Here is a 22,890-nt window from a genome sequence, read left to right as displayed (position 1 = left end):
ATGTGATCACGGACATGACGAGGAGTCTCGAAATGGTCGAGATGTAAAGATTGATATATTGGAAGCCTATATTCGGATATCGGAAGTGTTCCGGGTGAAATCGGGATTTTACCGGGTTACCGGGAGGTTACCGGGAGGTTACCGGAACCCCCCGGGAGCCATATGGGCCTTCATGGGCCTTAGTGGAAAGGAGAAAGGGGCAGCCCAAGGTGGCTGCGCACCTCCCCCCTCCCCTAGTCCTATTAGGACTAGGAGAAGGTGGCCGGCCCCCCTCTCTCTCTTTCCCCCCTTGGGAATCCTAGTTGGAATAGGATTGGGGGGGAGTCCTACTCCCGGTAGGAGTAGGACTCCTCCTGCGCCCTCCTCCTGGCCGGCGCCCCCCCTCCCCCTTGGCTCCTTTATATACTAAGGCAGAGGCACCCCAGAAACACACAAGTTGATCCACGTGATCTATTCCTTAGCCGTGTGCGGTGCCCCCAGCCACCATATTCCTCGATAATACTGTAGCGGAGTTTAGGCGATCTACAAGGGTACGTAAATCATACTCTCCCCTCGTTGCTATGCATCACCATGATCTTGCGTGCGCGTAGGAAAATTTTGAAATTACTATGAAACCCAACACCGACCAGTGGTGTCGCAGCTGAACGATCTTCAGCAGTAGGCGACACGGGCCGAGGAGACGCGTCGGGCTGGGCCGGACCAGGCAACGACAGAGAGCCGGGCAGAGACGGCAGTCTAGGGGACACGGCTAGCGACCCGGCGACGACGGGCGAGGCGGGTCGGGCTGACCCAGGCGAGTCGGGAGAGGCAGCGGGCGACCTAGTCGGGCCCGCGGTCGCGCCGGCGGTTGAGGCAGACTGGGCCGCGGACGCGCTAGCGGGCGAGGCCGACGAGGCCGCCTCGGGAGACGTGACATGCACATCGGGGCCATGCACATCGATCATGGCGGATGCAGTGTGGCGACGGGTTCCTTGGAAGAAATTAGAGCAGCATCTGCAGAAAAGAAGTCAGGTGACAAATATGATAGGTCGTATTTCCGCACATGGACATCCAAAACCGGTTCATTAGATGGAAAAGTGAGGGCGTTCTCAATAGAAGCAATGTCAACCGAGACACCTGGGCTGGAGTAAGAGAAAACTAACTCGTCGAAAACAACATCACGAGAGATATAGATCCTACCCGAGGTGCGATCAAGACACTCATAGCCCTTATTGAGAGGGCTATAGCCAAGGAAAACACACATCTTGGAACGAAACTCCAGCTTGTGAGCATTATACTTGCGGAGACTAGGCCAGCAAGCACACCCAAAAATCCTAAGAGAGGAATAATTGGGCTGGACATGAAACAGGCGGAACAGGGGCGTGTCCTTGTTGAGAACCGGAGTGGGCATACGGTTGAGGAGATAACATGTCGTAAGAAAGGCCTCATCCCAAAACCGAAGTGGGAGAGATGAATGCGCCGGTAAGGTGAGGCCGGTCTCGACCAAATGACGGTGTTTGCACTCGGCAATACCGTTCTGCTGAGATGTATGTGGACATGACACATGGTGAGAGATGCCCATGCATTGAAAATAGCGATGGAGCTTGTGGTATTCACCACCCCAGTCGGACTGAACGACCTTGATTATGCAATCCGAAAGGCGTTCGACATGAGCCTGAAAGTTATAGAAGGCTTGCTCAACATCAGACTTGTGTTTAAGCAAATAAATCCATGTGAAGCGTGTGTAGTCATCAACAAAGCTAACATAATACTTGTACCCCCCTCCCCCCGAAGACACGATAGCGGGACCCCAAACATCTGAATGAATTAATTCAAGAGGTACAGTAGTGACATGGTAAGATGTACAATACGGTAGTTGATGACTCTTAGCAAGCTGACATGCATCACACACTAATGGTGAAGTTTTTGAAGTAGAACATGGAAGGTCATGGCTCCAAACAATGGAGGTGACCACAATATTGGTAGGGTGACCTAGACATTGATGCCATTGCGAGGACGAAACTCGGACACTGGATGAAGCATGGCGAGATGACGAGGACGATGCACGAGCAAAGGGAATCGGGTAGACCCCTCCCCGACTGCTATCTTGAAGAATGATGCGCCTGGTTGATTTGTCCTTAACAAAGAAAAAACGATGGTGAAACACAACAAACACGTCATTATCACAAACAAGGCGATAGACAGAAAGAAGATGATCTTTGATGTGTGGAACATGCAGGATGTTGCGCAGTTTGAGAGATGAACCGGGTAAACGAGAATGACCAATGTGTGAAATAGACAAACCTGCACCATTGTCCACTTGAACCTGGTCCTTGCCATCATAGCGCTCGTGAACCTGGAGACGTTCAAGATCACATGTCAGGTGATCCGTAGCCCCGGTGTCCAGTACCCAAGGATAGTCGATGGTGTTGGTGGAGGCCGAGTTGGCGGAGCGAGTGTTGTTGTCTTGGTCATAGCGCTTGCGATAATCATCGGCCTCATGTCCCCAGTTTTTGCAAATTTGGCACCGGGGGCACCAGGGATTGTTGCGACGGCCACCGCCGCCATTGTTGCCGCCGTTACCCCCGCCACCTTGCCGACCATTGCCGGCGTAGGAGGGGTTGCAATCACGGCCACCGTTGCCGCCTTGGCGGCCATGCCCGGGTTGGCCGTTGCCATCGGCCGAGCGAGCCCCACCCTGTGAGGGGTAGGGCTTCGAGTAGGGAGCGCGTCCGCCCTGGCCGTAGGGGCCGGAGCGAGTCACGGCGTTGGCCGAGGGAGTCCACCCCTCCGACGCACTCTACTGAGCCTACAATGCTTCGAATGACAAGATGAGCGAGTAGAAGCTGGAGTAGGGCATAGGTGCGTTACTCACACCGAGGGAGGCGGCGATGGGGTTGTAGGCGGAGCCGAGTCCTGGGAGGATGTGATTAATGAGCTCATCATCACGAATTGGAGAGCCGGTGGCAGCCATGTTGTCAGCGAGAGCCTTCATCTTGTGCATGTACTCAGCCGTGGACATCTCCTCCTTCCTCGGCATCTGAAGTTGACGCCGGATGTGACGGACGTTGGCGCAACTCTGTGCGCCGTACATGGCACCGACGGCCGTCCATACCGCCTGCGCCATCTCATAGCTGATGAGCTGACAGGTGATGTCCTCCTCCATGGAGGTGAGAAGGAGGCCCTTGACCTTCTGATCCTGAGTCCACCAATGGTGGTACGCCGGGTTAGCGGCGGTCATCGCGGCATCACCAGTCCCGACGATGATGGTCTTGTCGGGTGCCGCCGTGGTGCCTTCCAGGTAGCCATGGAGGTTGGCGCCGGTTAAGACGGTGCCGGCGATGCCTCCCCACAGCCTGAAGTTGTGGTGGCCAAGGCGGACGGAGATCGCCGGAACGGCGAGGGCGGCGGGAACGGTGGCAACCGCGGGCGAGGTGATGGTGCCGACACTGTTGGAGAGCGAAAGGGCGGTGGACGACATCGCAGCGGCGTGCGGCGGCGGCGCGGAAGGCCGCCGCGCGACGGCGGATGGATCGGGCGGCGGCGTAGGGTTCGCGCGGCGGCCTGGTGGCTATCTAATACCAAGTTGAAGAGGTAGGTTTAGGGTTTTGCGTGGGGTGGCTAACATCCAGTCTCACGTCTCAATATATAGATGATCAGAATACAATTACATACATATACAAATACGTGTACATGTACAATATGCCGCCGGCTTCGCCTCACGAACCCTACGCCGCCGCCCGATCCATCCGCCACGTGTATACGTAAAATAGTGTCTCGCATATTATACATGTACACGTATTTGTATACATACGTAATTGTATTCTGATCATCTATGTATTGAGACGTGAGGATGGATGTTAGTCACCCCCTGCAAAACCCTAAACCTACCTCTTCAACTATCAGTCCTTTGGTCAGGTCCTTTTTGCCTCATTGGGTCTACCCCCACCCGTTTTCTCTTTCCTCTTTTGACTTGTTTCCTCTGTATGTTGTGTGTTGCCCGTCGTATATGAATACTCTCTCAAGTCCTTGATCATGGGAGGCTGGCATTACCGGCTCCATCCCTGCAGTTAAGGATGACTACTTATTATATACAAATATCGGTGTTAATTATGCCAATATTCACCTTTTGTAGACACTACTCAAAGCCTTAAACACCTTCACAAACTTTGTCACCATGTGATCATAATCATCACAAATAGTTAGGGGGGGTTCAGCCTATTTCACCCCTGATTGTCCAGAAACTCTAGGTCCCCCAAAAATTTCATGTGTTCCTCTGGTTGCTTTCCCATAACAAACTTATGACTAGAGAACTCTTGAGGAGAAACATATAATAAAACCCCACGAATGTGTTTTCTGCCCTGATGAGGAATCTATTTCCCATCTGTTTTTCTCCTATGTTGGAGCTAAAAATCTTTGGGCATTCATTGGTGAATATTTTAAGATTCCTGTGGGCCATGATTATGAATCGGTAGCCAGATTCTGGAGCTCTAATAACAAAAATTCAGTGTTGAATATCATAATTTCTGCTGTCCTGCGGTGTTTGTGGAAATATAGGAACTTTATCATTTTTAACAACACCATATGGATTCCAATTATTCAGGTGTGGAGGCTGATACTAAAAGACCATCAGGTTTTGGCCAGCTTTGACGCCCGAGGACAAAACACACCTGATGAACTTTGTGGATTCCCTCACAGAGTTCATTCGGAGATCTCTGCTTATCCTAGGTGGCTGATGAAGCCATAACTACTTCTCGCAAAGGACTTGTGGAGCAAGATCAAAATCTCTGAGCCGCTGGGATCGGGGGCCTTCTACTCGCAAATCAAGAAGAGGGACTTGGGCGTCAAGACTTCAACGAGCCCACTATCTACGCTGAATGGATGTTGGTCACCGGAGGCGGGTGGCCCCCGTCGAAGACCAGGCACGCTGTGCCTGAGATCTGTGATGTTGCAGTAGATTAGCAGTTGCGTTGTTGCTGTTATGTTTATCTTTTGATCTGTCTTTGGTCTTGTTATCTTAACTATATGATTGTTGAGATTGCTCACTAGGAGCTGGTGTGCGAATCTTGGTTTCTTTTGATAATGGAGCAGGTGCTGCTCCATCCATGCATAACAATGGCAGAAAAACTATAGAGGAAGAAAGCAAGCATAAAATATATAGCTGAACTGTTTAATTTCTAGGCGGTGGTCACTCATTTTCTGAGATAGAATAATTAACTAGCTACGAGAGACAGCAAATACCCCCGTGTCGTCCTCACGTAGACAGCAAATACCCCCACGTCGTCCCTAGGGCGGCTCGGGGGAACCCTAGGAACGCCGCCGCCGCCCCCCCTCCCGCCGCTGCCGGATGAGTCCGCCGGGCGAAGCCCGCGTCGGAGGACGGTGGCGGCGGGGATCTCCGCTCGCTCGGCGGCCTAGGTCGCCGGCGTGAGCCCGTGGTTGTGGGAGTCTTGTCTTCGGCGTCTCCGGCCGGCGTGGCGGCTCAAGATGGCAACGGGCCCCGAAACCCGCGTCCCCGCGGGTTTTTACCCTATTAGGGGATGGGGATGGGCGTCTTTTCATCCCCTTGGGGCTGTTGTTGGGCACATTATACAACCCGACACGTTTCGTGGGTTTGCACCCGTTTCGGTAGTTCCCGAACCCAGAATCCAGCAAACCCGGAAAAATACATTTTTTACCAACCAGTGCTCCTGCGCGGCCCAACCCAAAACTGCCGAGCCCCCCACCCCCTAGTGTCGAAGGCCAAACAGCCAGTATCGCCAGCTCCTTTCCCCCTCGCTCGAGCCCTCATCTCTCTCTCCCACATAATACCTAACCCTAAAGCTAGCCTGGCTCGATCCCATCTCGCAAGATCCGCCGACCACGATCTGCGCCGGCGAGCCTCCTTCCTCCACGTCTTCTCCCCTGCCGCCGGTCTGATCTGGAGAAAGGGCGTAGCCACCGGTGACGAACTCAATGGTGGCCTCTTCACGTCCCAAGTCGGGTTGTTTTTTGTTGAAATTTGCTTTAGTTGTGCTGCTGAAATGTGCTTTTTTTGCTGTTGAAATGTTATTCTTTGTTGCCACTATGTTTGTTTAAATATTTTGATTTTCTCGTGGGTTCCCCACGGGTTCCCCGAAACCCGATGGGTTTAGGGGACGGGCGGAAAACTAGCCCCGCGCACGATGATGGGGACGGGGACGGGTTTGCGATTTTCTCGTGGGGATGGGTTTGGGAAGGCAAAACCCGATGGGTTTCGTCCCCGTTGCCATCTGGAGTGGCGGCTGCTCGGCACGGCGTCCTCGACCTTTCGCAGGTGATGGGCTGCCGGCTGCTCGTGGCTGCCTCGATGCGACGGCGTCCCGAGGTTTCAGATCTGGCCGTGGCGGGCTCGGCCGATCTGGCCCGTTGGCTTCGGCCGGCGGTGAGGTTGGTGGTCGTGCATGGTGATGGCGCCGCCGCCGCGCATGAGGTGCTTGGGCCAGTGGGTTCGCATGCTGGCGGCGCTGGGTTCCCCCATCCTCGTCCGGCAGCGTGAGGGTGTGGAGGTAGGGTTGCTCCGGGCGAAAGCCGACGGCGCGGTGTCTGCGGATGTCGCTCTCCTCCTGGGGGCCGTTGTGGAGTTCTCCGACCTCCTCCGCTCTCGGGTCACTTTCTTCGGGTGAAAGCCCAGGACCTGCGGTGCAGGACCAGACGATGGCATGACATCGCTTCCCCTCCTGAGGGCGTCGTCTTGAAGATCGTGATTCCCTGCGTGCTTTCCCAGAGCTAGACTTGCACGACATCGCGGCAGGTGGCCGGCGATGCGCTCATAGGTGGAGCGGTGTTTCCTCCTCCGCATCGAAGACGCCGGATCTCAGCGGCGTGGCGCAGCGGAGACTCGGCGCCCGATGCGTGTAGATGGACTCGCGCAGGAGGAGGTGGCTGTCTAGCGTCATGGTGGCGTCGATGGCAGAGTGGCCTAACGAGGTAGAAGCCTCAATATCTGCTCTGAAGACGGACCTGTGGAAGATGGCGGCGACGACACATATGAGTGCGTCAGACCGGTTTGTGCCCCAGACCCGATATGTGGCTCGGCTGGGGCTTCCGGCTTTTGATGGTAGGTTTAGGTGAGTGGTCTGGGTATTTGGCCCAGCTAGTATCCCTTCATCATATGAATAGAAGTAGTGGCATATGTTGCCAAGATGACGGATTCAGACATATTGTTGTAATACTTTGTAAGGTTAACGAGAATAATCAATAAAGTGGCTGTATGCATCTCCCAAATGCAGAGGCCGGGGGTCATCTTCCTTTAAAAAAAATAACTAGCTACGAGCCTCAACGGCAATATTACTAGGACTATGGGCTAGAAGGGTCAAGGACATGGCCGGCAAAGACCACAGCCCCGGACACGTACTCCATCCACTATATAAAACGCAAACGGGTGGTCAGCGACGAACTCCCTCTGAATCGTCTTCCCCGAATACTTCCTGACGCCAACGACAGCGGTGCAGGCCGCCGCTTTGGTGCCTTCCTCGTTCACCTCGAGGACCGCCTTGTGGAACACCTCGTCCAAACGCACGTCGCAGACACTCTTTTTCACCAGGCCGGACAGATCAGCTTCCTCCTCGCTGAACGCCTGCCGGACTCCCATACTCTCGAGCAGTTGGGCGAGGCGGCAAAAGAAGGAGAGCTTGAACTTGGGCAGCAGGAGCTTACTCACGCTCCTCGGGTACTTGGGCACGTGGTCGAGCAGGGAGCCGCCGGCCGCATCGAGAGCATCGACCATGGCGTGCAGCCCGTCACGCTCGTGGGGGAGGAACACGCACATCGCGTACCGTGCTGCGGCGACGCCGGTCTTGTAGGGGAGTTTGAGGACGTCAAAGTCTTTGTGGTAGGAGACGAAGATCTCGTGTTTTCCCGGGGCAAAGGTCATGAAGGGGACATTGATGGCCGCCGCGCCGCCCAGCCGGTGGAACTTGCGGTTCACGGTGAGGTTCTTGGGGAAACGGCTCTTCCACACGCCCTTGAAGTAGATGGCGTTTGTGAGCACGAACCTCGAATTGTCGGACAATGACCCCTCCGGCAGGATCTCCGAGATGAGATTGTTCGTTGCCGCCGCTGCCCATTCATTAATCTCCTCCCTGATCTTCTCTATATCACCCTGCATGCATGCAGGAATTTATTATATACAATTGTAATGTCGATCGAGCAAGCACCGGTGCCACAAAATGAAGACGCTGACCTTAGGGCATCTCCAGCCGTTGGTCCCCCAGGGCGTCTACAAGCGCCGCCTGGGGGTGAGCCGGCGTAAAAAATGATTTTGGGGCGAGTTGGTCCCTAGCCGTCGGCCCCAGGCGCGTATTAAAAAACAAAAAAAATGTTCGGCGAAGTTAGATAAAAACTAGTTAAATTTCGGCCAAACATGGCAAATTACGGCAAAATTCATCCAAATATTACATTAACCTAATCTAAAAAAAGAAAGGGGCTGAAGTCGTCGCCGCCATCGTCGTCGGCGGCCTTCTCCTCCTTGACGCGGGTGCCCCTGCTGGACCCCTGCCCGGCGTCGCCATGGCGAACAGGCGGCGGCGCGTCGTCGTCGTCGTCGATGTCGCATAAGACGACAACCCCGCCTTCCTCGCGGCCGCGTCAACGCTCCTCGAAGCGGCGTAGGGCAGCGCGCTGGCGCTCCTTCTCCTTCTCCCGGCGCGCCTTCTCCATCGCAATGTAGTCCTCCCGCGCCCATTCGAGGGCCGCGTCGTCCTCGTCGAACTCCGCCTTCACCGGCGCCAGCCCCGGCTCCGTCTTCACCGGCGCCAGCCCCGGCTCCGTCTTTGGCTTGACGAAGCGCGGAGGAGCCGACGAGGAGGAGGCGCGCCGACCGCCCTCGTTGATGACGATGCCGGCGCTGCGAGTGCGCCGGCCGAGCGGCGTCTCCGCCGCGGGCTCGGCCTTGACGCCGAGCAGCGCCGGAGAGCCGGAGGAGTGTGAAGAAGAGCGTGATGAGGAGGAAGAAGAGGAGGCGCCGAACCTCCTTGGCGCCCATGGCCCGACGCGACGGTGCTGCGCCGGGGCGGCCACCCTCGCCGGGGGGTGCGCCAACGGCGGGTCGTTGACGCCCTCGAAGTGCGTGAGCACGCCCTCGAGTGTGCGGCCGGGGACGCCCCACCGGAGGTGGCGCCCCTCGCTGTTCTGCCGGCCGCCGACCACCGGCGCGCCGTTGGTGGACGCCAAGCGCTGCTGCTGGCGGTGCTCGAAATACGCCGCCCAGGCCACGTGGTTGTCGGCGGCGTACTGGGGGAGGGAGAGCTGGGCGCCGGTGAGGGACGTGCGCACGATCTCGACCTCCTCGGCGAAGTACTTCGGCTTCGCCACGGCGTCGGGCAACGGGGGAATGGGCACTCCCCCGGCGCTGAGTCTCCACCCCGTTTGGCCGGCACGCATGTCCGGCGGCGCCGGGATGTTCGCCTGGAACAGGAGCCAGGACTCCTGTTCGTGGAGCGAACGGCGGCCGAAGCCGTTGGTGGCCGTCTTGTCTCCGGGGAAGCGTTCCGCCATGGCGACGGTGGGGCTGGGCTGGCTCGGGAGAGGTAGAGGGAGGGGCTGGGCGGCGGCGCTCGGGAGAGGCAGGGAGAGGGAGGGGCTGGACAGCGGCGAGGGGCGGGGCTGGTGTGGGTACAGGCGAGTGGAGGCCGCCGGCTTTTATAGCCGGGCCGCGCCGTCCCGTGAACGCGCCGCCCGTGAGGAATCAATGGCAAGGCTGACCGGCGGCAGCCTTGCCATTGATTCCCTGCGGGAACTGAGGCCGTTGGGGGAAGACGCGGCTGGTCCGCATCTTTTTCGCGCCAAAACAGCTCGCCCCGGTGCCCCCGGGCGCCCCCCAGCCTGCCGGGTTCTGCCTGGGTCCGTCGGCGCTGTTTTCGGCCCAAGCCGGCGAAAAACGGGCTCCTGGGGGCGCGACTGGGCCGTTTTTTCGGCGCCGGCGTGAAAAAATCGCCTGGGGAGGCCTTCCTGGGGCACTACTGGACCATTTTTTCGGCGCCGGCGCGAAAAAATCGTCTGGGAAGGCCTTCCTGGGGGCGCGGCTGGAGATGCCCTTAGCGAAGTCGACCGCGCGTATCTCGGCCTTGTAGGACTCGGCGGCGGCGTGCACGTAGGCTCGCGTCGCGTGAGTTTCATCTTCTTCTGGTGGAAGACACCGTAGGCGTAGGTGACGAGGGGCCCACCGGAGCCGGAGGTGTCGGAGGCGAGGCCGCGCACGAACCCGGCAACCTCGTCGGCGGACGAGGCGCCGAGCAGAGCGAGGAGCTCGTTCAGGGTTTTGCCTCGTGCTCCTGCCACCAGCAGGCCGAGCATGGTGTAGATGGATAGCGGCGAGAATGCGACGTTACCGTCGCCGGCGGCGAGCTTTTTTTCCAGGCCGTGCGCGAACGCCGTCAGGACGCCGGAGCCCACGGCAGGCGATGACGACGACGCGCGTGCCTTCTGGCTTGGCCTCGTCTGATCCTCCATTGTCGTCTGTCTGACACAATTGACGCTCGTGTGCGCCCGTAAGGGAAGGTGAATTAAAACGACGGGGCAAGGGTATATTACATGGTATTATTAGTCAAGATGCTAAACCCTAATAAAAATAGGTTTGGGCAGCGGATACCTTCCGATTATTGTAATTGTCAAACGAAGGGATAGGTTCCATCCGTTGGATCTCATCAAGTTAGGGAAAAAAATGATATAAAGGGTGTTTTTTTTATTGATTCATAATGTAGTAGAGGTATACAATCATAATGAATACACAACCGGCTTCTACATAATTAAGATGCACACAACCAACACAACACCCAAACAAAATGATCACGCCGACATGACGCTATGCCTAAATAGAGAGAGAGAGAGAAAAAAAACTTAAGTAATGAAAACAACAATTGACAAAATATAACAGTGGCCATCAGCCCCAACCGTCTCTAGAAAACACAAAGACTATGAGAAAGGTTTTTCAAAAGCGGCGCCTTCAGAAAAGGAATGACGTACATGTGTCGCCATCCCAGATCCAACCACCAAAGGTCATATCATCGTTTTCACCTTGAATATCAATTCTGAGCAAAATCCGAGCAATGGCATCATCAAGGTAACGACGCAAGGAATGCCGCCATTGTCAGGTATAACCAATTAGGGTTTGACCAGAGTTTTCACCCTGGAGCTCAAGACTGTACTCGAGAAGTATCACCTAGTCGAAGTCAAATAATATTGTCTCCTCCACTTGCCTTGGTCCCAATAATTGCATATATGCGCACGGTCCTTATGGCGAGCAATGACCACGTTCGTACAGGTAGGACGGCGAGACTCGACAAGAGCCACTCATTACCATCCGAAGAAAACTTGACAAGGAGAAAGGACATCGACACTGCCAAATCCTGAGTTCTGGACACTTCGGAGGCCTGTATCATCCTCACAAATGGCAGTCGGTGCTGATCTGCATGAGACGACAGCACCACTCGTCGCCAGTATCTCTGTCGTCCTCACTTGTGGGCGTAGATCATACAATTTAAGTCCTCTCAGGTGACAACCGTTTGGCAGAAAACCGCCCAACAACATGTTGGCCAGATTCATGGCACCACCTGACCTTGCATCCGAGCCTGGGTGGAAGACCACCATGATCGCGCCTCCCAGCAGCTCTCTCAACAATCTACCCGCCCTACATATTTTGAGATATCGGGTTATTAGTCGTTAACAATTTTTCTTGCTCTTTTTCTAATATATTACTGCAACGAATGCTACATCCACGAAAAGGCATGTAGAGGAGGGAGGGGCCCACCCCCATGAAAATCAGGGAGATGAGAGAATTTAGAGGAAGATTGTGTAACACACTTCGTAAGGTTTTGTAGGTCTAAAATTTATGTATTACTGTCCTAGCAATTCTAGTCTCTTGGGTCTTGTCAGTTGTTCTACTCTTCATAGTGAGCATTTGCGTGTGCACCTTGAGAGGGGAGGTTAAGGACCATGGTCCACCCGAACCCCATGGTCACAGTCGGTGCAGTTTGATCTACTACCATGGACCACCCAAACCCCATGAACCCCATGGGCCATAGGGTTCTTCCTAGTCAGCTGTTGTGTGGTGCTGGTGGGCCCTAGTTGGCCGGATGGGCTAGTTTCACCGGCCGGTAATATGGCATGTGGGTTGTTTCCACCTGTCTTGGTTGCAACACTCTATGGGCAGAGCCTGGTGCAGGCATCATAGATTCCGAACGACGAGCTGTTCGGTGAGTGTCTGAGTCATGGGTCGGCTTGAGATGATATCATAACCAACAAGGAGGTGGGGTGGTAATGCTGGAGGCATCAATACGACCTGATCCAACGCCTCGCATGACTACCACAAGCCATACAAAGGGTCCGGAAGTACTTCTAGTTGAAACAACATCAACATAAGGGGTGGCAGGGGCGCCGCTGACAAGGGCTACAACTAGTTTGAAATGTTTCCGATTAGGTCTCCTTGGCCACTTCTAGATTGTTTACAAGCCCCCCACCCCAAGCAGCACCACCACTATTGCGCTTCTTGTGTAAGGTAGAGGGGCACGCTACAATTGACCTACCATACCATACACCAGTGCCCCAACTCTAAATGATGGGTCACGCTGTTCGTGGAGATCCCGCAGCGGCAACGGTGTCGAGGTTGGCAGGATGAGCGGCATTCTATGTACCGTGCCGATGGCGGCGGGTCTTGGCGGTATGGTGCAGCTGAGTCTCGATGGCAGATGCATCTGGATGGATGAGCGTAGGGTGGTGGTGCCGTTGGGCGTCGTGGTGGCATCGACGGATGGCCGGACTGGCAAGGATAATGCAGATCTCTTCCGTGAAGATGGGTCATCGGTTCGATGGTGGTGGCGGATTCTAAAACATGTACATGTGGTGCATGCCTTAGGTTTCCTGCTCCGGCTGTAGGTTCCGACACATTATTCAGATGGATCGGAGACGACAACGGCTCTAGATATGGGGAGTGAGAGTACTCCTCACTATCGAGGTTGTAGGTGTGGGTGGTGGCTTCGGATGGTTTGATGCATGTTCTCATCACACATTTGTTGAATAATGAATAAAGATGATTGTATGTATCAATTGATGCAGAGGTCAGGGGTTTTAACTTTTAACCTCCTTTTCCAAAATAGAAAATTAACTTAGTAGTAGAGGAACCAGAGGGGACCGGCATGTGGTCCAACTCCCAAACATGGATCTCTTAGTGCTCTGTACCCCTGAAAACAGATCCTTCCCATATGTTTGAAGAGCAAAGAGTTGAGATTACCGCTGAAGAAAATCGACATGGTGTTTGCAGAAGCTGTAGTGTACTCTTGAATGTACATAGGTTATTTTGTAGGGAATCCCTAAGTCTCTCCGCAAGAATATTAAAACATTGATCTGATGAAAAGTGAAAAGTGACGCTGCAACCATAACGTTATTTCACAGTGATCAATGAAATTTCTCTCTTCGGGGTGGAACCAGTGCTGTGATCGGCGTGTGTTGCATCAACCCAAAACCAAGTAACAACAAATCACTACAAATCGTACGGTGAGAGCACCAATGACCACACTTGCTTGCATCGCCAGTCTATATATCATCATGTTACTCGCGGCAATATCTCTCAGGTCATGATGGGATGACCATCGATATTTTAACGACACAAAAACATACAGAGGGGCCAAATAAAGCTTGAAATAGCAACAGAAAATATATAGTCGATTTGTTTAGTTTCTTGACGATTATCTGTTGAATATATGGTTTGTGCATGTATATTGTATAGTCCGGCCCACCTCCTAATCATTGTACAGTTGAGGTTATGGCCCACCTTGTACTCCATATATACGTGCGCTATGCACCGATCAATACATCGAGTTGCATTGCCAAAATATTCGTTTCCAACATGGTATCATACCTACGATCCTAACCCTAACTCCTGCCGCCGCCGCCGCGATCCCATCGCCGCCGCCGCCGCCGCGCCGCCGCCCCCCTGTGTGCCGCCGCCGCCTCGCGCTTCCGCCCGCACCCGCAGCGCCGCCACCCGCGCCGCGCCGCCATCCCTCCCGCCGCGCCGCTTCACCACGCGCCGCCGCCCTCCCCTCTCGGCCATGGCCTCCCCCGGTTCCACCGGTACCACCCGCAGCTGCCGCACCAACCCCTTCGACGGCCCCGATCCCGTCGTCATCCGTGATCTCAATATCCTCGCTCGGGTTCCCATCATTCTCGATCAACTCACCTCCACCTACTATGCCTGGAAGACGTACTTCTCCCTTGTGTTCCGTGAGTACAATCTCCGGGATCACATCGATGGCTCCGTGGACTCCCGCTTCATGGAGGACGATGAGGAGTGGACGTCCATCGACGCCACTCTGATCTGCTGGTTCTACACCACCATCTCGAAGGACCTCTTCCACATGGTGGTCTCCGCCGATGATGACGCTCACGCCGTCTGGACTAAGCTCAACGGCCTCTTCACCGACAACGCGCTCCAACGCAAGGTTTTCTTGCACGGCGAGATTTTTGGGTGCAAGCAGCTTGACTCGTCGGTCGACGATTATTGTATGCGCCTCAAGAAGCTTGTCGACGAGCTCCGTGACCTCGGTGAGAAGGTCTCCGACGAGCTCCGCCTCAGCACTCTCATCGCCGGCCTGAAAGAAGACTTCGGGAACGCCGCCTCCAACATCCCTCTCATCACCAACCCGACCTTCCCCAAGATCGTCGCGTACCTGAAGCTGGAGGAGAAGAGGATTCGGATGTCGCGCGCCCGGCCACCCATATGGCCCTCACTGCCGGAACCCGCGGCGGTGCGCCGCCTACCACTCCGGCTCCCCCGCCGCGGCCCGCCCAGGGGCCCCTCCACGTGCAGCCGCCGCCCGGGTTCCCATATCCCACGCTACCGCAGGCCCCTCCGCCGGCCCCCGCCGAGCAGCAGCAGCGCCAGGGCGGGCGTCGGGGCCGAGGTGGCCGCACGCAGTAGCAGCAGCCGCCAGCTGCCCATGGCGGGGCGCCGCGCCAGCCGCAGCACCCGCTCCCGTCGGCGCCCTGGCAGGCCGGCCAGAACCCCTGGACGAGGATTGTTCACGCATACTCCATGCCCATACCGCGCGCCCCCATCCCCGGTGTTTTTGGCGCCCGCCCGGCCCCTCATCAGGCTTTGTACGCGGCCCCTCAGGCGTATCCGCCGGCGCCGCTCTACGGCCCCTCGGCGGCCTATGGGCTGCCTCCGGCCGATGGGCTCGTGGCGCCGCCGCCACAGCCTCTGCCGTCGGCCCCGGCCCTCCCGCCGGCACCATGGGACCCCGCGTTGCTAGCGGCCCTCCACACCGCCCCCACGCCACAGCAGTACACCGGCGGTGGCGACTGGTACATGGACACCGGAGCCACGGCTCACATGGCCGCCAACCCCGGTAACCTTCTTATCGCTCACCCTGTTCACACTGCTGCTCGCATTACCGTGGGCGACGGTTCTTCCATGCCCATCACTCATGTCGGCCATGCTTCTTTTCCTTCTAATTCCGTTCCATTACATATTTCTAACGTACTCGTTTAACATGACATCATTAAAAATCTTGTTTCTGTTCGTTCTCTTGCACATGAAAATCATGTCACCGTTGAATTTGACATGTTTGGCTTTTCTGTTAAGGATGCCCGTACCCGGATGGTGCTCCACTGATGTGACAGCCTCGACGATCTCTACCCGGTCCACTCCTCCACATCCTCCGTCGCTGCACCCATGGCGCTTTCCGCTGGAGTGGACCTTTGGCATGCTCGTGTCGGTCATCCCAACCCCGCCACCCTTCGTCATATTCTTTGCAGTTTTTCATTCACGTGTAATAAGATCGACGATCACACTTGTCATGCTTGTCGTCTCGGCAAACATACTCGTTTACCCTTTAGCACTTCCTCGCATGTTGCTTCATACCCCTTTGAGTTAATTCATAGTGATCTTTGGACCTCTCCTGTTGCAAGTAACATGGGCTATCTCTATTATCTTGTTATCCTTGATGATTTTTCGCACTATGTGTGGACCTTCCCGTTGCGGCGAAAGTCGGATTCTGTTGCCACTCTCACCGCATTCTACTCCTATGTCTCCACGCAGTTTGGTCGCCCCATTCATGCGTTGCAAACAGACAACGGGAAGGAGTTCGATAATCTTGCAATCTGCAACCTTCTCGCCACACACAGCACAATTTTTCGTCTCACTTGCCCGTACACTTCGCAACAAAATGGCCGCACTGAGCGCGTGCTTCGCACTCTTAATGACTGCGTTCGCACCCTCTTCTTTCACGCCAACGTGCCACCACGTTTCTGGCCTGACGCGCTCGCCACCGCATCACTACTCCTCAACATCCATCCCTGTCGCACTCGCGGGAATTTTGCTCCTCATCATCTTCTGTTCGGCACGCCACCTTCCTACACCGAGCTTCGCATTTTCAGTTGCTTGTGCTACCCTAGCATCGCTTCCACTACTTCTCATAAGCTCGCACCACGGTCCGTGGCCTGTATTTTTCTTGGCTATCCCCCCAACACCAAAGGCTACCGCTGCTATGATCCTATCTCACATCGGGTCATCACTTCCCGACACGTTTACTTTGATGAGATGGTTTTTCCGTTTCAGCAAGTACCTTCGGATGTTGTGGCCTTGCCCGCTCCTGGTGACGGCCGCTCGGGCGCTTCTCGCGGGCCGCCTCCTGGCTTTGAGGGTGCCTCCCGTGCCTCGGGTCGAGTTCCTCCCCGGCCGGTTTCCTTCGGGGCTGCACCCCTCCCGGCGCCTGCGACGCCCCCTGCGCCACCATCGGCGCGGGCCTCCTCGGCGCCCCCCGCGCCCTCGCCGGTGGCCTCGCCCGCGGCGGCCTTCCCCACGCCCTCGCTGGCGGCCTGCCCCGCACCCTCGCCGGCGGCCTCGCCCGCGGCCTCACCCGCGGTATCACCCGCGGCATCAGTGGCGGCGGGCTCTTCTTCGTCCTCGCCTGTCGCCCCTGACTCGCTGCCCCGCCCGATGACTCGCTCTCGGGCCGGTACCTTCCGCCCGAGTATGTGGTACACTAGCGATGAGTATCTTCTCGCTGCTTCCGTCTCCGAGCCGTCCCCTCTCCCATCGTCAGCTCGAGCCGCCCTTCGGGACCCTCATTGGCTCGCTGCGATGCAGGAAGAGTTCGATGCGCTCCAACGGAACCGCACCCGGCAGCTTGTCCCTCGGCCACCTCGTGCCAACATCATCACGGGCAAGTGGGTCTTTCGGCATAAGACTCGTCCCGATGGGAATCTCGAGCGCTACAAAGCTCGCTGGGTGGTTCGAGACTTTCGGCAACGTGCGGGCGTGGACTTCACCGACACTTTTGCTCCGGTTGTTAAACCGGGCACGATCCGCAGCGTGCTTCAGCTGGCCGTCTCCCGAGCTTGGCCCATGCATCAGTTGGATGTCTCCAATGCCTCCTTGCACTGCCACCTCGCCGAGCAGGTGTTCTGTGAGCAGCCCACCGGCTTCGTTGACGCCACACATCCGGACCATGTGTGCTTGCTCTCCCGTTCTCTTTATGGGTTGAAGCAGGCGCCTCGGGCCTGGTACCAGCGCATCGCTGCCTTCCTGCAGACGCTCGGATTTACATCGACCCGCTCCGACGCGTCCCTCTTCGTGTACTATCATGGGGTTGACACGACCTACTTGTTGCTCTACGTCGACGACATCATCCTGACGGCTTCCACTATCGCGCTTCTCCAGCGGCTTACTGCTCGTCTTCGCGATGAGTTTGCCCTGAAGGACTTGGGGCCCCTCCACTACTTCCTCGGCATTGAGGTGGTTCGACGGCCAGATGGGTTCTTTTTGCACCAGCAGCGTTACGCCCATGAGCTTCTCGATCGTGCCGGCATGCTTAACTTCAAGCCCGCTCCCACGCCTGTTGACACCAAGGCCAAGGTTTCAGCTCTGGAGGGCTCTCTCGCATCCGACGCGGCCTTCTATCGCTCCATTGTGGGTGCCTTGCAGTACCTCACTCTGACGCGCCCCGACTTGTAGTATGCTGTTCAGCAGGTCTGTCTTCACATGCATGCTCCGCGCACTACACCACAACACCAATGTAATGGCATGCAATCTGCCGGGAGAAAGCTCTTAAGAGGGCAGAGAAACTACCAGGATAGTAGTTCTCCCGGCAGATAGAACTGCCACAAGAACGGCTGCCGGGGATTTGTTCTCCCGGCAGTTAGATTATTCCCGGCAGTTTATCTGCCCTAGCTTATATATCTGCCGGCAGTTTGCTTTCTCCCGGCGGACTGTTTGCGCCAAAGGAAATACAGTTACCGACAATGTTACTGCCAGTACAAGCATGTTGACCCGGCAGATAGAATGCCAGATCATTGTGTTTAACTAGCAAAAACTGTTTTACGTATGCAGCATATACCTAATTAAGAATCCATTTTGGCAATCAGGTAGATCTCACATCTTAGACATACACTTCAATCGAAGTTACACATAGGCCTCATCAAAAACCTTAAATTTCCTTCAATATAAACATAACATGCCAGATACATATGTTTCTGGATACATACATATAGGAAACAACCATACATAAGGACTTGTGCTGGCACAAAATAGTACGTATGTTTCTAAATGTGCCACACAACCAAAATGAGAATCCAGTGGCTTGTGTACCAAAACAACCACCAAAATAAGCAGAACTTGCCAATGTCTCCAGGTTCAACAAACTAGGTGCACTACATTATCACTACACCAACTTAATTGTATGTCCTCCAAACCTTCAGCCGCTGTAGAACTTCCAAACCGTCAACCGCTTGTATGTAGATCTTGCAATCCTCCATCAACTTGTGTATCTTTGGAAAACCTGCAACAGACCGGAAACTCAAAATGGAGCTCTCATAGAACGATAAACCTGTTGTATCATAAACATGCAACTAGTAATGGAAGCACAAGACAGCACAATAAAAATGCAATCTTTATATCACATAAGGACAAGTGTTCTAATGCAAATAGCAGAAGTCAATAGACATTTCTTCAGGACATCAACTAAACATAGTCCAGGCACTTTGCAAGGAGGCTCCAGGCCAAGCATTTTTCAGCAAGGACTTCTATCCAAACATCAATAGTCCTGCTCAGTTTTTAAAAAGGACGTCAAGGGCTCCAAACTGCTCAGGCTCTGTTTGGGTGAATAGTATATGTAAAATTGTAGTATTCGAAAACTACAGTTTCTAAACCTCTAGCTGCAAAATACCAGAGTTTGTGAAAACCATAATATTATACAGTATTTGCAAAATCATGAGACGTATCGCAGATGCAATATTTACGACAGTATTTTAAACTAAATCACGTGAGCTTGCACAGCCAGCCACTGATACAACAAAATATGTGTACATGTGCCCTTCACCTTTCCACCATATATCTACCTGACGTGTTGTGTAAATTTCAGAAACAATTAAGCTAGACAAACTTACCAATTGTTGATTATTATAATCAAAGAAACAGACTAGTCCTGCTTCTGGACAGTTTGTCATTATTATAGCAATCAATGAAAGTCAATCAAGGCCTTTAACAGTTCAGGCAGTGTGTAGCAACATAAAAACAAGGCTATTCAGGCAGTGTATAACAACAATCCAGTCAGTGTATAACTGTCGCCGCTGGAGATTCCCCGTAGAGGGGCGTCCTCTTTGGTAACCTAAAAAGCCTTGAGCATGGCTATTCAGTGCCGTTCTCAGTTCTTACGCCTGCAAACAGTAACAACTACTCCCTCCGTCCCATAATGTAAGACAGCTTTTTAACACTAGTGTAGTGTCAAAAAACATCTTACATTATGGGACAGAGGGAGTAGCAACTAGCTAACTAGAAAAAAGTGAGTTCTATGCATGTGCATGGCTGTCTGATGATGATCCATAATCCATAATCAACAAAATTGCTGTAAGTAACTAATAAGGATGGTCCTTGAAGGATGCCACCTGAAGAAAATGTTAGCCCAAAACTACTGGCGAGTAACTAGCTCTCTGTCTTGTACAATCTAGCAGAGGACTAAATAGCAGCCAGCTGCACACTTGCTGCGGCAACACACAAGAACAGAGGAACTCACACAGTAGCAGTTGTGTGCTACTAACTATTTATGCTTAAGCATTCTAGCAAAACACATACACGTATATGTAGTAGTACTACACTTGAGGCTTGGCTGGATAGAAATGAAATGGCCCTGATTTACAATGAAGGAGCACGGCTCCTTTTATAGGGGATTACAAACTGCCTATTGCAGTTGTACGTGAATGTGAGGTAGCTACCTAGAAGCTTGCTGCTGCCAGCTCAATGCACTAAAGCTTGAAAAGTCTAGTTCAGCTCAACCTTTTCAACTAGGGAAAGCGAACTATTGCTTAGCTGCTTCTCCTCCTCAGCCTTTTCACAAGATAAAGTCTAATGCTATTTAGCTACTTCTCCTCCTCAGCCTTTTCACAAGATAAAGTCCAATGCTATTTAGCTACTTCTCCTCCTCAGCCTTTTTGATCGGAGAAAGCCTAGCAAACGACTCCCACTAGACTGGGTTGATCAACAGAAAACACTATCAGAATCAGATCAGGTGTTGCCGCTTTTCAACTATCCCTGTGTCACATACCTGCTTTGATTGCCCTCATCATCCCACATGCAAGGTCCCATAGCAGAAGCAGAAAAATCTTTTTGGAGCCGCTGTTATCAGTGACAGTGTTATGTATGGACCAGATGCATATATCCTTGACAACTTCAGTATCAGAAGATTTGGCAAAGAACGAGATTTAAATGTACTATACCTTTCTTAGAACATGTTCTCCACCTACACTAGGTGCCTTCCCAGAAGCAAGCATTATTTGGTTAGATGCATCTATGCCCATGACTCAAGCACCACCAAAAGATGGTTCATTCTGCATAGCACGGTAAAGAAATTACAAGAATGACACAATTAAACTTGGAAATAAAGGAATCCAACCAGAATCCAACTGCAAAATTGCTGGAAGAAATATGTTGGCAATGGACAGCAGTTTCAAACAAACAGATAGATAATCCACGAGAATTAGCAGTCCAAATTATGAAGGTCTTTTGACACTAGCTATGCATCAAGTGCCACTTTGCATTCACAAAAGGCATGAAAACCAGACTGCTAACATACGCATGGGGTCAGATCATGTTCCTATGTTAAGATCAAACATTTTCATGAGCAAATAAGGCAGGTACTTATTATGCGTCTTAATATTCTGTTCAACCTCCTAAACCATAACATGCAAACAAAACAAGGTTTTTACGTGTTATTATTTGAAACAAAATAATCATAGTTGACAAACATTTTTCAATTTACACATCTAACAAAAGTTGGGCCAGAATCATGAATTCCTTGCCCAACCCAATTTCTACTTTGATGTTGCTATTACTAAAGTGACCATATGTTTCAGGTCAGACAAGATACCAGGCAGCAATTATTAGTAAAACATGCAGTACATAGTGTAGGCTGAATGTTTACAGCTGAAAATAGCACTTTGTAACAAGTATTTACCAGTAAAACAAAGCGGCAACTATTTCTAGAGCCATAGTTTGCACTGACTGAGGCTGACTTCTTCCATCAGAGTGCTCTGCTATTTTCCTCAAAGCAGAGGAAGAAGATTTGGCAGATGTGCTCATGTGTGTTACAAATCATTGGAAAAATTGAAAGAACAGTAAAGAATACAAGAGAACGGGAAGCACCAGGACCATACCTTGCGCTCGAAGTACAAAAGGGGGAGGTCGGAGGAGCACGGACGAAGGACGATAGGCTGGAGAGCATGATGGTCGGTGGCGCAAACCCTAGGAGAGACGGTGCCGCCCGGGGAGAAAGCATGGAAGGAGAGGCGACATCTGGGCGGCGCTGGGGATGGGCGGAGGGCGAACGAGATCTGCGTAGGAGGGTACTTGACGGCGACGGAGGAGGGTGCTCGGCGGCGGCGGTGGTCCGAGAGGACAGCTGCTGCGATGGGTGGTCAAGGGCGGCTGGGGTCGGGCAGTGGTGGGTGCTCGGCGTCGTCTCGTGTTGGCGGCGGCTAGGGTTGGAGCAGATGGTGATTTGGGCTAGATCTGGGGCGGCCGCTAAGTCTCTGGAGCGAAGTATTTGGGCTCTCGTGCGCTCTCCGCGCTGGCGCGCCTTTGGGCCCAATTATTTCGTTCTCGCGCCATTAACGCCTCCCGGCAGATAATGGGCCAAGGTTTAGTTCTGCCGGCAGATAGAGTGACCTAAATGGTGGATATCAACGCCGGCAGTATGTATGCCATTATTGCTCAACTTCTACCGGCAGTTATTCTGTCTGCAAGTACTTGTGTCGGCAGTTAAGAGATCCCCGGCAGTTGGTTTGCCCTTATATAGATATTTCTCCCGGCAGTTAATTGCCCCCAATCAAGTGTTGTGGTGTAGTGGCGTGACTCTCACTGGACCTTGGTGAAGCGTATCCTCCGTTACATACGCGGCACTACGTCCATGGGACTTACACTGACGGCCTCCGCCTCTACCGACCTTGTCGCCTACTCTGATGCGGACTGGGCTGGCTGCCCGGACACACGGCGCTCCACTTCGGGGTACTGTGTCTACCTTGGGCCATCTCTGATCTCTTGGTCTTCCAAGCGACAGCCCACAGTCTCTCGCTCGAGTGCCGAGGCAGAGTATCGGGCAGTGGCTAACGCCGTTGCCGAATGCTCTTGCCTTCGTCAGCTGCTCCAGGAGTTACTTTGTGATGTTCACAAGGCCACACTTGTCTACTGCGACAACGTCTCCGCCGTGTACCTCTCCGCCAACCCGGTCCATCATCGACGAATGAAGCACATTGAGCTCGACATACACTTTGTTCGTGAGCAGGTGGCCCTTGGGCGCATCCGGGTCCTCCACGTCCTGACGGCGCAACAGTTTGCCGATGTTATGACAAAAGGACTGCCTACTTCTGTTTTCGAGGAGTTCAGGTCCAGTCTTTGCGTAT

General features: G+C 53.8%; 1 long non-coding RNA gene and 1 pseudogene across 3 annotated transcripts; both read right to left on the bottom strand.

Annotated features, from left to right (window-relative positions):
* Positions 1–7,296: 7,296 nt before the first annotated feature.
* On the bottom strand, positions 7,297–10,449 carry LOC119273186 (annotated as a pseudogene).
* A 7,964-nt stretch (positions 10,450–18,413) lies between these two features.
* Positions 18,414–22,023, bottom strand: LOC119270582. 3 transcript variants are annotated; one of them, XR_005134168.1, is made up of 5 exons: positions 21,646–22,023; positions 21,447–21,525; positions 20,710–20,820; positions 20,538–20,608; positions 18,414–18,776 (listed from the first exon to the last, which is right to left on the bottom strand). It is a non-coding gene; the product is annotated as an uncharacterized LOC119270582 (long non-coding RNA). The 3 variants fall into 3 exon arrangements; XR_005134167.1 differs by having other exon boundaries at positions 21,447–21,522; positions 21,646–22,022; XR_005134166.1 differs by lacking the exon at positions 21,447–21,525 and having other exon boundaries at positions 21,646–22,002.
* Positions 22,024–22,890: the final 867 nt, after the last annotated feature.

This window comes from Triticum dicoccoides, chromosome 3A (assembly GCF_002162155.2).
Source record: "Triticum dicoccoides isolate Atlit2015 ecotype Zavitan chromosome 3A, WEW_v2.0, whole genome shotgun sequence".
Taxonomy (NCBI): domain Eukaryota; kingdom Viridiplantae; phylum Streptophyta; class Magnoliopsida; order Poales; family Poaceae; genus Triticum; species Triticum dicoccoides.
The sequence above is the reverse complement of the archived record's forward strand: the minus strand, read 5'-3'. Positions and strand labels throughout refer to the sequence as shown.